The sequence below is a fragment of the Rhinolophus ferrumequinum genome, chromosome 6 (genome assembly GCF_004115265.2).
Source record: "Rhinolophus ferrumequinum isolate MPI-CBG mRhiFer1 chromosome 6, mRhiFer1_v1.p, whole genome shotgun sequence".
NCBI classification, from domain to species: domain Eukaryota; kingdom Metazoa; phylum Chordata; class Mammalia; order Chiroptera; family Rhinolophidae; genus Rhinolophus; species Rhinolophus ferrumequinum.
In genome coordinates, this window is record NC_046289.1 from 10,221,280 (window position 1) to 10,238,092 (window position 16,813).

At 46.7% G+C, this 16,813-nt stretch overlaps 1 protein-coding gene across 2 annotated transcripts in view; it reads right to left on the bottom strand.

The window, feature by feature from the left end:
- The window catches only part of SLC24A4 (solute carrier family 24 member 4), a 146,076-nt gene that overhangs the window by 56,606 nt on the left and 72,657 nt on the right, over positions 1-16,813 (bottom strand). The gene's annotated exons all lie outside the window — the stretch shown is intronic.

Below are 16,813 nucleotides of genomic sequence, written 5' to 3' on the forward strand. Positions count from 1 at the left end.
ATATAATTTGGCCCTAAGCTCTGACAGTGGTGGTTTCTCCCTTATATGGAGACTTTGCTGTTTTTTAAGATTAGATTCTCCCAACAAGACAGAAAAGATTAGCTTCCCAGACACCCAGAAAAATGCTCCCACTTTAAAACAAGCAGCATTTATTTAATGAAATATAGATTCTTTCACTTCTTTCTTTTCCCCTCCCATCATCAAACTTTTTTAATAGAATTGCTCTGTCAGTTCAAGAGCACAGATCTACTTCAAGGGTTGTCGGCTCAGGGATGGAGAATTGTAAAGGGAGAGACTTGGCGTTCCTGTGGCCAAGATCTTGTTTCCAACAGAAATGCAACTAACTGTCTGGGATACTTCGGTGCAGATCAACAGACATTTCTGCCATGAAAATTCGAGGCAGTTCCTGATTCTCCAAACCAGGGTTTTGAGAGCTGGTGATTTATCCAATCCTGAGAACTCTTTGAAAATTAAAATAAAGTAATGTTGCTTTTTTGCTGTGAGGACATATCATCTGGCTTCCAGCAGAAGGAGGGTTATAAATGCTTTGTCCTCGGGAGGAACAGGCTTCTACTCCTTCAGCCACAGTGCCTTGCTTTTGCAACCCCATGCATATGCTGGAGGCTGCAGAGATGAGCGATGCCATCTATGGTCCCAATTGTGCCAGCAAACAGCGAGTCACCAGCAGAGCTACCAGCTGCCAATGACCCACCCAAGTCTTCCACACACATCCTGAGCCTGCGAGGCAGGCATTGCGGCCACACATGTCCCCGCTTTCCAGAGGAGGCTCAGAGGGGATAGTGACCAGCTCAAGGACCCAGCCACATAAGCCAGGACTCACAGGAAGACCCTGCGTTCCTCTCCAGGACTAGGGGCTGCCTCTAACATGAATGGAAACCACCCTGCATTGGGAGATGGAGACCTGGATTGGAGTCCTGGCTCAACTACCCATGAACTTGTGGGACCCTGGCTGAGTCATTTAACCTCGCGGCCCCCTATTTCTTCAGCTGCAACCTGTGGCCACATGAGGGAATGAAGTAGTCACCACTACTGTGTGGCATGGTCTGGTGTGGATAGCAATGGCTACAAACAGGCAGATGGTCACTCTACCCTCCCCAGTTGGCCGCAGGTAGCTAGGACCAATCCACTCCCCAGTGCAGGGGTCAAATCCTGTAGAAACTGGTATGTAGGGGTACAGAGCGCCCACAGCAGGAACTGTGCCCCTCCCACCTTTGTCACCACAGTGACTCTGCAGTGCAGACAGCCTACGCAGCTGCGGAAGGCACTGCCTTTAGAAGCAATGACAGGTTCCAGAAAGTGTCTCTGCCTTTCATTTATTACCATGGCACCTCATGGCCCTCACCTCACCTGTAAACAGGGTCCTATCAGACCTGCTGGCCAGGTTGCTGTAAGGATTAAATGAGACAGATAATGGATGTGTGACACTTAGCTAGTTACGCTGCTGTCACTGTAAGTATCTTAACTTACAGACTCCTCCATTGGAAGGAGTTCTGTCCTCCCCATTCCAGAAGGATGAGCCTTGGTTTATGAAAGCAAAAAAGAAGACGAAGCCTGTTTAGCAGGGAAAAGAGTGAGCAAAGTGAGACTGGCCTCTTGTGACCTCAATGCTAACGCACTTTAATCCCAGCTTCCTGAGAAAACTTTCTCCTCTCATGGGCTTCCTGGGATCTGGCCTAGTTCAAGGGCATGACGCTTGCATATCTGAAAGGGGTGGAGCCTGCCCTGTCTGCTCAAACCCCCGCAGGGCACAAGGAGGAATCTATAGGGCGGTGCACAGGCAGCTTTTGAGGCTAAATCTTTAAGCCACAGAAATCCTGGGGTGGTGAATGTAGGGAGAAGGAAGAGCTGTGTCTGCAGGTGGAGCCTAGTTCAGGAAACCAGGGATGTCCCAGCACCCTGCCCACGCTGGGGTGGGGGTTGGGAGCCAGGGGAAGGAGGAGGGGAGGGAAAGCTGACAACTACCCAGCAGCCACTCCCCACTCCCTTTTTAGGATTCTTTCCTTTCAACCTCGGTGCCCAGAACTGGCTTCTCCATCACTCTTGGTTCTGGAGACGCCAGGCTCCTCACACACTAATGTCTGCCTCCCTTGGGTCCACCCGCTCTCCACTGTGTGCAGGGCCGGGGGCAGCAGGGGTCGGTCTTTCCTGCCACTTGCCTTCCTGACAGCAGAGGGGAAACCACAGATCCCCTGGGGACAAAAACATCTGCAACGCCCCCCCCACCCCCAGCACTAGCTACCAAGTTTCCTAACACCCCATAAACAAGACTCCCAGGCGCACCTGACCTCCTTTGTTGACACACAAAGTTACATGAGTGATACGATACCATTATATTGCAGAAACCCTGAATTAGTGTTGCCCTGTAAAGGCTCTGTACTTGTACCAACAGTGCTGCTGGTTCTCCAAATTGTTAATTCGTTCAACAAGTGTTTACTGAGCACCCGTGCAGTAGGTGTTGGACTCTCTCTGGAAACAGGTGGACAAGATCCTGATGCTTCCAGGAGCATCCTCAGGGCTGGCAGCTCTTCATCTTGGAGGGCAGTTTGACTTTAGGAGAAAGTCAACGTTATTCAGAAAGTGGTAGGTTATTAGGATGGCAAATACCCTGATTCGGAAACAGTACAAGGCAACACACGTTTCTTGAGCATTTACTAGGTGCCAGGCACCGGGCTAGACACTGAGCCTTGCAGATGTGTCCTTCAGGGGTGGGAGGGGAAGATGGATTGACTTGTGGGAGGTGGGCAGGCAGCTGGCCCATGGACAGAGTGGCACCCATATCAAGGTTTGAAGGCTGCATTACTAACTATTCAAGTCCTTTAATCTGCCACATCAATTCTGAGAGGATGGTTATTCCCATTTTACATATGAGAAAATAGAGACTTGAAGAGGCTAAAGGATTTTCCTACAGTCACACCGCCATGGTTTGGCATAGGTGAGAGAAGAGCCCAGGCTGGGAACCCAGCCACACCAGGCTCTTCTCATTTGAGCATTTTACCCACAACAGGTGCACATCTCAGGGCTAAGGACTCTATTATCCAAGGAGCAGGCTCTGTATTCCTGAAAGCTCTAAGGGCCATGGCAAGAAGTTGTGCTCTTAAAAGGAGGAATGTACATTGTAGGCTAATGCCGCATATAACCCAGGACCCACCCATACAGAGGTCCAGACCACTATTCCATGGATCCAGAGAAACCTGTCACTCATCTTCTTTGACCTCCTTGAAACATTTAGTAAAACCAACTACTTCCTATTTGTGCACGGATGAACATATATATATATGAATGGATGAATGAATGAATGAATGAATGAATCATCTATCCATTCAATCACCATCTATCTTACACACAGTAGAATTCTTTCTTTGTGGTGTGCACTTCTATGGGTTTTGAGAAATACACAGAGTTGTGTATCCACCACCACACCCGAGACAGTATAGTTCCATCACCCATATTCCCTTACCTGCCTTTTTGCAGTCAAACTCTCCCCCACACCCCAATCCCTGGCAACCCCTGATATTTCCTTTCCCTACAGATTGCTTTTTCCGGAAAGTCATATCAATGAAATCGCAGAATATGTAGCCTTTTTGGTCTGGCTTCGTGCACTTAGCAAAATGCGTTAAGATTCACCCACCTTGTGTGATCCCACCTTCCTGCAATGTTCTCACTTATCTCCTTTGAGGCCACATTCTCCTCACTTGCCCAGTCTCCTTTAGAGAGACCCTCCTCTGGGGGACCCCAAATGCTGATAGACTCGGGGCTTTGTCCTGCGCCCACCTCTCCATCCATGCACTCTCCCCAGGTGACCTGGCTCTGACTTTCCAACATCTGCAGACTTCTCCTAAATCTCAATCTTTCCTGAGCTCAAGACCTAACATACCCAGCTAGATATCACTTGTTGGCCATCCTATAAGTACCTTAAACCTGCGCCCAGTGAACGGCCCACTGTCTATGTTGGTCTGCACGAAAGAAATCCCAGTGCTGTCTTTGATGACATCCTCCTTTCTCATAACCCGAGGGGTGGACAGCTCATTGGCACTTAGCCTCCATGTCAACTTCCTTCCATAAACCTTCCAATCAGAGACACTAGATATGGGTGTGCAGGCGGTGCACTGCATGGTCACACGTGCTTCCTGTTCTGTGGAGCCTGGACTACTTTGCAGCTAGGGTTCTGCACGGGAAGGAGGTTATGCTTCAGAATCAGAACAGAGACAGAGGTGTTCTCCGGCAACCAAGGCTATAGGGACCTAAGTGTAGAGAAGCTTTTCTGGCAATGGCATTCACTTCCTTATTCCCATATAGGATGCTTTCTAATTTGATCACCCCATTTCCAACTCCTGCTCCTTTAGCCCTTCCTTCAACTTTGTAAGCACCCAATTCCTGAATTAAATTCCTTTCTGCTTAAAATACTGAGAATGGCTTTTATTTCCCACACTAAATGCTAACTGCTACTCTCTGCCCCCTTTTAGCCAATTCTCCACCGAGTCCTGGAATCCTACTTCTCAAATAGCTCTCGAGTCCATCCACCTCTCCATTTCCACCATCGGCACCATCTCTCACTGGATCACTGCACAGCCTCTGAATGGACTCCCACGTCCACTCTCAATCTGCTCCTTTTTATTTTATTTTTTTTATAATTTACCTTTTTTTTTTTTTTTAAATCAGGATTTTTGGAGGGAGGGGGAATATTGGGGAACAGTGTGTTTCTCCAGGACCCATCAGCTCCAAGTCGTTGTCCTTCAATCTAATTACAGAGGGTGCAGCTCAGCTCCAAGTCCAGTGGCCGTTTCAATCTTAGTTGCAGGGCACACAGCCCAGCCTCCCATGCGGGAATTGAACCAGCAGCCTTGTTGTTTAAGAGCTTGTGCTCTAACCAACTGAGCCATCTGGCCACTCCTCCGGCAGCTCAGTGGCAGCTTGTTATCTTCAATCTAGTTGTGGAGGGCGCAGCTCATTGGCCCATGTGGGAATCGAACTGGAAACAGTGTTGTTAAGAGCTCGACCAAGTGAGCCATCCGGCCGCCCCCAATCTGCTCCTTTTTATGTTCTACACAGCAGCCAGACAAGATCTTTCACCAGCACTTATGACTTCCAGCTCTCCAGCGGCTTTCAATTACTCTTAGGAATAATGCCCCAAACTCTGTCAAGGCCTCCAAGGCCCCACGTGGTCTGGCCCTGACAACTTCTCCACTTTCGTCACGCCACCTTTCCCACCATACTCCCTCTGCTCTGGCTGCACGGGTCAGGCCTCTGAACTGCCAGGTCCCGGCACCAGGTAGGTGTTCAGCAAATGCCTGTTGAGTCAATGAGTGTCTGGCCTTCTACCTCCCTTCTGATACAACCCCAGGAGCCACTACAATGACCTCTGTGCAGAAGGACGTCCAGGATCTAAGAGACGGTCTGGCTGGCCCTGCTTTCTCAGCTCCAGGCTTCTCAAATGGCTGCTCGGATGCTGAATCATGACCCTTCTCGGATGGAGAGTATCTGATGGAGATGCACTTCCACGAGATGTGGATCTTTCTTAAAACTTTCAATTCGTTGATGCTCTTCAGGGAATATAAAGTGTGAACTGAATTTTTTGAAAAGGAAAAAAATTGCCTCAAAACATGCCAGTCTTGCTTTGCTTTCCACCCTGGTTAAAAATAACCCCACATTCTAAGCCCTGAACATTTTATTCTGAAACTAGACTGAAAGCTAGACTGGGAGGCAGGGAAGTAATCTGAATAACTTCAAATTTCTATCATTTTCGCTTATGTGTTTTAGAAGCCACCCAAGGGCCAGAAACCAAAAGCAAAATAATTGTGATTTTCCCCAATTCTGTGGTTTAAAATAACCTAGGTAAGAATTTTATACTTTTCATGGCAACAGTTGGAGTGTCGAGGTTTTCTATCATTACTCTCATGTCCCAAACAAGAGTAAAAAGAAATCATTAGATTAAATCATTGGCTTAATCCGCATAAAAAGGAGTCTAAAATTCTATCTCTCTTTTAGTACATTTCAAAAGAGATTAAGCAGCATGAAAAATAAAAATGTGATTGGAAGATCCAGCAGAAGGATTGCTCTTTCCAGGAGCAACCACTGTGGAATTTTCTGGCTGGAAGAGGCCCCAGCTACCACATGGTCCAATTGTTCTCCACCCAGGAGCGAACATGGGCTTTTCAAAGTCACTGGGGCAACACTTCCTAAGCCATCCTTGCCCTCCCCACCTCTCTCCCTGCCCTGATGCTGAGTATCCTTGTTCCACCCAGTGAGAACCTCTTAACTTCCCATTTTAAAGGGAACAAAGAACACTGAAGTCCAGAGAGAGCAAGTGCTTTAGTCAGCATCACAACTAGTTAGCAGCAGAATGACAAGAGAACCTGAACACACAATGGCCAGACCATACAGGAAAACGGGTCTGACCGACGACCACTGCAGCAGCCATCACTGGCCTTGATGGTCAGGATGTGGTCAGTGAGAGCCAACTCCCCACCTGTTTGTCCCTGCTTCCAGCCCAAGACTAGCCAGAGAAAGCTACCTATGCTCCTCATAATGGGTTGAATAATGCCGACCACCCCACCCCCAAATTCATGTCCACCAGCAATATGACCTTATTTGGGAACAAGGTATATTAGTCTGCTAGGGCTGCCATAACAAAATATTACAGACTGGGGGGCTTAAACAGCAGAAATTTATTTTCTCACAGTTCTGGAAGCTGGAAGTCCAAGTTCAAGATGTCAGCAGGGCTGGTTTCTGGCGAGGATTCTCTTTGGGCTTGTAGACGGCTGCCTTCTCCCTGTGTCCTCCCATGGTCTTCCCTCCATGTGCTCCGTGTGCACGCATTTCTGGTGTCTCTTCCTCTTCTTCTAAGGACTCCAGTGCTATTAAATTAGGGCCCCACCCTTATGACCTTATTTAACCTTAATTATTTCCATAAAGGCACTATCTCCAAATTCTATCACTTTGGGGGTTATGGCTTCAAATATATGGATTTTCAGGGGATACAATTAAGTCCATAACCTAAGGTCTTTGAAGATGTAATTAGTTAAGTTAAAATGACGTCATACTGGATTGGGGTGGTCCCTAAATCCAACGACGGGTGTCCTTATAAGGAGAGGAGAGGACACACAGAGAAGAAGGCCATGGGATGATAAATATAGAAATTGAAGTGATGTGTCTGCAAGCTAAGGACTGCAGGCAGCCACCAAAGCTAGGAGACAAGGAACAGATACTCCTCCGAGCCTCTAGGAGGAACCAACCCTGCCAAAACCTTCATCTCATACTTCTAGCCTCCACGACTATGAGAAAAAAAATTCTGTTGCTTTAAGTGACGCAATTTTTAGTAATTTGCTACAGCAGCTTTAGGAAATGAGTTCATTCCCCAAACCGAGGACATAAAATGTCCCGCTGCTAGCTAGCCAGTCTCCAGCCTCCCCAGGCCAACAACCTCCCATCAGGTCACACCTAGAGCCTCCTGTTTTTCTGTTTTGTTTTGTTTTTAACCATAAAGCTTCCCCACTCACCTGCCTGCCTTTGAGTGTCTGCGAAACACAAACGATGGTGGTCGGCTCTTGCTATAGTAAACTCTGAATAAATATGGGGGATTAGTTCTCATTTGGGTGGTCTTTGTTTATTTCCACAATTAGCAACAACCTTTAGTTGTGTCTATATGTCTTCCTCTAGCACTAGGTTGAGCACTCTCCAGAGTGCTGTGGGGACAATGTACTCATCCCAGTCTTGCCCCACTTCTATGAGAAGGCATCCAGCTAGAAGATAAAGAAGGCACATAATATATCTGAAGTGAATTAATAACCAAGATTCCTGTCTACTTCACAACAGTCACACTCTAAGTCAATGGGTACCACACAGTGCTACTGAGTCACCAAAAGCAGAGTGACTATTAAGATAAACCATTTCTATTTGGAAAAACAGGCTCAACTTTTCTTGGCATGACATGTTTTATGTATCAAACATAAATAGCAAATACATACACAGGGCTTACTCTGTGCCATGCACTCTAAGTAGCTTACACATAGTATTTTATTTGATTCTCACAAGTCTGTGAAATATTATCATTAGCTCCATTTTAAAGATGAGCGAACTAGGGCACAGAAAGGTTAAGTAATTTGCCCAAAGTCACACAGCAAGTAAATGGCAGACCCAAGACTCATACCTGGGTAATTCAGCTCTACATTGCACTTGAGTATATATCAAGAGCCAGAAAATGTTTCTTCTCTTTGACATAACAATTCATCATTGGTGTGTGTTCTAAGGATCCCATTAAAAATATGGGGGTGGTGGTGGTGGAAACCGTATGTCTGAAGATACTCATTACCTCTAATGGTAAAACACTGGCAGTTGCTAATTGTCCTGTAATAGGGAAGAGGCTAAAGAGTTGTGATGCATTCATCCAGTCCCCCCACAAACATTTACTGGCACCTACCCCATGCGGGCACCATTCTACACACCTGGAAGCATCAGTGAACAAGACTGGCAAAGCCCCTGCCCTCCTGGCACATTTTAGATAGGGTATTATCAAAAATGGCAATCAAAGACATTGGATGTGGGAAAAGTGTTTATCCTAAATGAAAAAGTGTTTATCCTAAATGAAAAAAAGCAACACACAAAATCCCTTGTGGTTTGTTTGCAGCTATAAATAAGCCAATGAGAAGAACTGAGAAAAAACACACCAAAACCATTACAACGGCGGTAGCCGGCAGAGGAATCCTAAATGACTCCCCCTTCCACGTGCTTCATAATGGGCTTATATTGCTTTTACAGAAAAAAGGTTGAAGTCCATTTACGATGATTTATTACTAAAGACTGAAGCTTACAAACCTGGTGCCTGAGAGAATCTAGCACAAGAATATAAATGGCATGATGTCATTTATGAGGTCCAAGCACAGGCAACACTGAGTTTGGTGACAGATATCAGAATCTCTGGGGGATGGGGAAGGGGCTGATTACAAAAGGGCACAGGGGACTTTCTGGGGTGATGAAAATGTTCTAGATCTGGATTGGCTGGTTGTATACATTTGTCAAAACTCAAACTGTACACTTAAAAAATCTGTATTTTATTGAATTTAAGGTATGCGTTAATAAACACAGACCCATTTAACTCCCCACAAGGAAAAGGGGCGCACATGAATTACCACTGACAAACTTCAGCGCTCCCCTCTGGGTTCCTCATTGTCACAGTTTTCATGGCTTGGATAGAAAAGTAACAAGCACCTGGATTCACAGCCATGAAAATGGCATGACGGCCATTGCCATGCGTGCCCTGGAGGAGACTTTGAGACTGGGCAGATTTGGTCCTCGCTGCTGCTGGAGATGTAAGCCCACCTCCGGAGATCGGGGCTCAACTGCAGAAGCAGTGAGGGCTCTGCCTGTCGTGACGCATTCTCAGGTGGGTTCATTACAATGGGCCACACTGCACGCTGTCACCTGAGCCACCGCAGCATCACTGATGTCACGTACAGAACCCACCTTACTTGCCCTGTGCGTCCTCAGCCGGCAAAGGTGAGTACGAGACTTAATTTGGGCCACATGGTAAATCAAGTTGTCTGATCAACCTGCAAAAATGATTACTCCGTTATCTGGCGAGGCCACATGGTTAGAGTCTGTGAAAAGTCCCACGGATGAGCCTCTCACAGCTCTGGAGGCTGAAAGTCTGAAATCAAGGTGTGGGAAGGGTTGGTTCCTTCTGGACACTCAGGGAGAATCTGTTCCATGCCTCTCTCCTAACTTCTGGTGACAGCTAACAATCCCTGGCACTCCTTGACTTATATACATATCACTGCAATCTCGGCTTCCATTGTCACACGGCCTTCTCCTCTGTGTCTCTGTCTTCACATGGCCTTCGTATAAGGACACCAGTCACTGGATTTAGGCCTTACTCCAGTATGACCTCATCTTGACTAATGACACCTGTAACGACCCTATTTCCAAATAAGGTCACATTCAAAGATACCAGGGGTCAGGATTTCAACGCATCTTTTTGGGGACACGACTTAACCCACCACAGCACCCCGATTTGTTGACTTGACTAACCCTTGATCCACAGAACACAAGCATTGAACACGACTCCTCATTAGCAAGCTCTTAAGACAACATAGCAATAGTCGCTATTCAGTCTTTTATATGCTCTGATTTGCCCAGAACCGTCCTGATTCACATCTGCTGTCCCATACGATTACCAGTGTCCCCTTCACTCTCAGACATGTGCTAGTATGGATGATAAATTTCATGGCATGCTACTCATTAGGAGTAAAATGAACACTAATTAGCCCAAAGAGTTCAAATTAACCCATGCCGACATGCCAGCAGAGACCTCCATCATTTCCTCTACAGATACTCAGTACTTGGAAGTCCTAAACAGCCTCAAGCTCAGCAAGGCAAGAGAATGCTTGGGGAAAGGTAGGTGCTAGAGCATGGGGGATGGACTCGGGGACGTCTCCTACCCAAGGACATGCAAGGCAAGGGAGGTAGAGGGTTTGCCAAGAGGGAGCGGTCCCGGCTGCCCACTCACCAGCAAGGGACCTGGAGGAAGTTTGGAATGGCCCCTGTCTTTACCTCTGATACACTCTAGTCCTGAGGTCATGGCCAGGCTGTATCCTGGATGTGATGGTGAATTTTATGTGCCAACTAGGCTAGGCTGTAGTACCCAATGATTTAACTGAACACAAACCTAGGTGTTGCTGTGAAGGTATTTTGTAGAAGTGCATGAACATCTACCGTCAGCTGACTTTAAGTCAAGGAGGGTACCCTTGATAATGGGGGTGGGCCTCATCCAGTCAGCTGAAGGTCTTAATGGCCAAAACCGAGGTTTCCTGAAGAACAAGAAATTCTTCCTCGAGACTGTAGCCTCAGCTCCTGCCTGAGAGTTTCTAGCCTGCCAGCCCAGCCTACAGATTTCAGACTTCCCGGCCCCCAAATCACATGAACCAATTCCTTGAAATAAATCTCTTTATGTATATATATATGTGTGTGTGTGTGTGTGTATATATGTATATATACGTGTGTATATATACATGTATGTATACATGTATATATAAGTGTATATATGTATATACACATATGTGTGTATACATGTATATATACACACATACATAATGTATGTGTGTGCACACGCACACACCTCCTGTTGGTTCTGTTTCTCTGGAGAACTTGATACACCAGATTTTGGCAAATTGGGGTTGGGATGTGAAGAATGAAGACACATTCCTGTCCCCAAATGAGGCAGAACCAGGAGGCTAGGCTGGAGGAGTGACCTGACAGGCTGCTATCACCCCTCGATAACCCACTGCTGTGGGTTGGGTCACTCCTCAGCACTCCTAGGTCCTACCCCGTCTCCCCACCCCACCCCTGGGGTTCCCTGTTTGTTTGACTGCCCTCCTTGGCTCAATTCTGCCTTTCTTCCCACACCTAATGTCCTGCTGGTCCCCTGAGTAGTCTCAAGGCAAGAGGTCCCAGGTCAGGATTTAGCACAAATAGGGGCTGAATTCATCAGCAATATTTGGGAAGACCTGCTTTCCTGGAACGAACAGAATAGCTTCTCCTTCCACAAAGCTGCTTGCATATGACAGACAGTTCCTCCTGAGCGCTGGCTGAGTAAATAAGTGGTCCTTATAAACACACTTCTAAATGGACCTTCTAGCCACTCTAGTTCAGCTAATAGGGTTAAGCAAGACTACAAGTAGAAAGAAAGAAAACTGGCAGACTTAATGTATTTCCAGGTGTGTTGCACATAGTAGGTGCTTAACTAAACAGTCGTTGAATGACTGGCAGTTGTAATTTGGACATACCACCCCTCTTTCCTTAAGATCTCAGAACAAAAAAGCCTGGCTAATTCTGTTTAAGTTCTAGGCTTATTCTCATTTTTGGCTTCTGTCAAAAACATTTCCGACAAAGAGTCACTAGGGTCTGGATTTTATTCTTGGCTTTCTTTGGTGAGCTTGTGGAAAATTACTTAGCTCCTTTGTTTCCACAGAGCATTGTGAGGTTTGAGGAGGTTCTTAGCTTGTTATAAACAGGAGATTCATCAAAACATAGAACAAAATGTAAGGTGAACCACATGCGTTAATTAAACCTTCACATTTTCTCCCCTTCGATGTCTTCCCAGGACCATTCTCCCTCTCCAAAAACATCAACAAAACTAAGATTCATGAGGCAGTTGAGAGTCGGACAATGCACTGGATTGGGAGTCCAGTAAGTTCAATTCTGGCTTCAGTTCTGCCACTAACTGTAGTTCTGCCCGCCAGCCTCAGTTTCCTCCTCAGTAAGTGGAGAGCATGAGGTAACCATGGTTTACCTGACCACAGTGGTTTCTCAGCTCAGTTTCATTCTTTCCTTTCCCGTCAGCCTCTCTTTTCCTCTGCTTACCTGCCCAATACTCTGAATTCTTTACCGGGTACACTACACTTTATATTTCGTTTAAAATGGTGACACCACAAAAGTCACTGCCCTTTCTCCCTTCTTGCCCGGCCGTGCCCCACCAGGCATGCATCCACACATACACGGAGCGCTTTCATTTCCCGGAAAAAATGGTGGGGATTCCCCTACGTCTCCCCAGAGTTGAAGGCTTAGAATTTAAATTCCACACAGTTGTCAACTGCATCCCCCACCAATTAGCCTATTCTGCCATCTAGCAACCCTCAGTTTTTCCTCTATGTCTCTGAGACTGTTTCTGATTAGTTCATTCATTTATTCTTTTCTTTAGAGTCCACATATAAGTGAGATCATACGGTATTTGTCTTTCTCTGTCTGACTTATTTCACGTAGCGTAATGTTCTCTAGGTCCACCCATGTTGTTGCCAATGGTAAGAGTTCCTTCTTCTTCATGGCTGTGTAATACTCCATTGTGTAAATGTACTACAGTTTCTTAATCCAGGGATGGGAGGGGGAGGTGGGGATAAGGGGGAAGGTGAGGGGATTAAAAAGCACAGTCAGTAACCACAAGATGGCCACCGGGATACGAAAGTCAATTTGGGGAATGTAATCAATAATGTTGTACAGATTTTGTAGAGCATCCGATGGACACTTGTCTCGTTAGGGAGACCACCTCAGGGATGATGTAGATGCCTGATCACTGCACTGTACACCTGAAGCTGAAGCTGAACAATAATGAATGTCAACTACAATTTTATATATATATATATATATATATATATATATATATATATATATACACATACACACACATATATATATATATATATATATGGTTACAAGAAGCAGAGTACAGCATTAAGAATAGAGACTGTGGGAATGTAAGGACTGTGTGCGATGTCAGAGGGGTAGTGAATGGGGGAGGGAGTTTTCACTGTGTGTGAGGGATATAAATGATGAATGTCTAACTACTACATTGTTTTGTGCACCTGAAACTAATAAAAAAATGTTATATATATTAAAAAAAGAGCCTGTTCTGGGCCACAGGATGAAAGAAGGCCTCAAACTTCCAAGGTTGACTGCCCACCATGGCAAGAAGCCATCCAGGACTCTGGGCCAGAATGTGAAATATAACTGGCCTGTTTCCAGGGACAGCCTGGCAGAGGACTATGTCAGCACCAGGTCTGACCTCTGGCTCCAAAGCCATCTGCTTTGGAGAATGATCAGGAAGTGGAACAAATTGTAAGAAGATCAATGGAAAAGTACGACGCTGTCCCCTCCTCAGGAGAATTCTGAGGAATTCTCCACAGAGGCGCATTATCCTGGAAGCAGCCACTGAACTCGTCCCAATGGCAGGTAAATCATCACCTTTCCATAATGAGTCCAATACCACCCTTCCACACGCGGATGCACACTCCGAGGAAAGGTCACTATACAAGATGATGAATAAACGTCACATCAAGGGCCTAACTGTGACAAAAAGCCCAGCGTACATGGCAACTGTGTCGCAAGCAGAGATGTTCTCTAACACTTCCTGGGTCTAGAGCTGTTCTGAAGTGTGGTCCGTGAGCAATTTGTTACGCGTCGTGACAGAAGAAAGTGACTGAGCATTTAAGCGCTTCATACAATTTGACATTGTGACAACCAAGTACAGGATCGTTTTTCTAGGGATGCATTTTTCTAGTACATGACAAAAGTATTGGTCAAATAAAGAAACAAGTCTCACCACAGAGAGTGTGAGAAGCAGTCACATGAGGGAAGTGGTTTTCAAGCCAGGGCAATTGTGTCCCTCCTGCCCAGGAGACCTCTGCAGACATTTCTGGTTGTCCCAACTAGGGGTAGAGGTTCTACTGGCATATAGTGGGCAGAGGCGAGGGATGCAGCCAAACCGCGGCTGAGGAACAGGACAGCTGCCATAACCAAGAATTACACAGCCCCAAGCGCCAGTGGTGTCCAGGTTGAGAAACACGGGTCTAGGGAATTAAATGAGTTAAGTGTGGCTGATGTCTTCGTCCACTGGACACTGATGCCTGCCTCACTCTGCCTCCTTGTAATTAAGACCTGCCCACTCTGCCTCTCACACACCGTGCCCCCCCACCCCACAGGCTGTTTAACACAGGTCCCCTCACACACAGAACTCTCTCTACCCAACTGGTAGCTAGGAACATGCCAGAAAATTCTACTTCTTACCCTTTCCCCCACAACTCAAATCCACGTCTCGTGCTTATCTTACCAGTGAACCGGCTCCAATGACAACACTTCCTGTTCATTCTGTCTTAGTTTAATATTTTTATTCTGCCAGCTGCCATTCTCCAATGTGTGTGTTCCCATACAACTGGCAGGTCTGTCCCTGGAATGGAAACTGCTCCCAGACCAGATTTTGACTTTCACTCTCTCCGATAAGCACTGAGTGGTGTCCCTTCTACCAGGAGGATTTGTGCCAGGGGCTGTGAGGGAATAAGGATAAATCGGGCAACGTTTGCAATCGACTGGGGAGGGGGAAACAGATCGGTAGCTGGTGGTGACTGTAACAATTCAAATACCACAGGGAGAGTTCAAACAGAGCTTTAGCGAAATACAATGGAAATACAATGGCGGGAACGATGAACTGTAATCGGAAAAGATGACTCAGGGAAGAGCAGGAGATGAGACAGCTGTGCTCTGAAGGACTTCCTGGATACTCCCCAGGAAGAAAGAGAGGCTTTCAAGGCAAAGGAGCCAACTGGATGCTGAGGCAGGAAGGTAGAAGGAAGCCCAGGAGACTGGGAATTCTGTGCAGTCAGGAGCCAGGGCACAGAGGAAGCGACAATGGGAGGACACACTGGAATCTCGGGTTGAACCAGATGGGAGGACCTACTAGTGCCACTATGGGAATTAGCTGTGCCCCAGTGATACCAGGGAGCACTAGAAGATGTATGAGCACAGGAATGACAGGATTCGAGTATTTTAAACCAAACAATGGGCAAACTTATTTCTGTAAAGAGCCAGATAGCAGGTATTTTAGGCTTTGCAGGCCATATGGTCTTAGTTGCAACTACTCAACTCTGCTGCTACAGCGTGAAAGCAACCATATATAACACATAAACAATTGGGCATGGCTGTGTTCCAATAAAACTTCACTTATGTTCACGGAAATTTCAACTTCACATAATTTTCACGTGTCACAAACTATTATTCTTTTTAAGTTCTTCCCAACTATTTGAAAATGTAGAAACTAATTTTTAGCTTGCAGGCCATCTACACACAGCTGGTAAGCTGGATATGGCCCACAGGCGGTAGTTTGCTGATGCCTGTTTTAGAAACACCATTCAGGGTGGCGGGGAGATGGGGGAGGGGCAGGGACCTCAGGCAGAAGCAGCTGGAGTAACATGGGGATGGTGAGGAAGGGGCTGATACACAAATGCGGTGGCCACCTGAGCTGCAGGATGGAGGGCCAAGGGAGGGGAGGAGGGACGTGCCTGTAGTCTTTGGCTAGGGTGACAGCAAGAGGGCATGGTGATGCCACAAACCTAGGCAGGTGATGACATGGAGATGGCATGGGTCAGGAAGACTCGTGAGCTGTGGTCTCACACTTTGCGCCTAAGAGGACAGAATGCCGAGGCCACTGGAGACCAGCCTGTCTCGGAGAGAGCCAGACTATACCAGAGCTGGCTACTTGGAGGCTGGGGCAGTCCATAGACTTCATGTCTGTGTTCTTGCCCGTCCAGCATCCTACAACCCTGGTCCTGCTTGGAGGAAAGCCCCTTTCCCTGTTCTTGTCCACATGTCTTGAGTGGGGCTGGTTCTTCCCCAAGGCTATAGGGTTGGTTGGCTCAGAGATAAGTGAATGGTTCAAAGAGAGTCAAACCCGGGAATTTGGGAGGTGAAATTTCTTGCTGCTAAACCTGAAAGTGGTAAAACTCAGGGTATGACTTTCCAGGGCCTCTGCGTAGAGAGAGACTGGCTGGGAAGGAAGCCAGCATGGAAGAGAGCTGAGCCAATCCTGATGCCACCCACTGACCCTGGATCCAGCCATACCTACAGCTAGCCCGGACCTCCCAGGAGCTCATCATTTTCCATCGTTTGCTCATGCCGGTTTGGACTGGGTTTTTTTCACTTGCAACCAAAGTCCTAACACATCTAGCTGCTGTTAGAACGAAGCCCTGGAGGGCAGAGGCTTTGCTCTTGGAATCATGTGTGACAAAGTGCCCATCTTAGCGGATCATTTGACAAACGGCCTTGTCTAAAAGCATTTGCATCTACCTTATTTATCTCTAGACAATGTCCCTTATACACGGTAGGTGCTTAAGAATTGCTGGTGCAAGAATGAAGGCACATAATCCCAGGGGACCAAACAGTCTGAGCTGAAGGAAACTCTGGAAAGAAACAACAGGCAGTACAGATTCCTTTTCCTCCTCCGCTGCCTAGGTGCTCAGAGAACCCATGAGCTTCA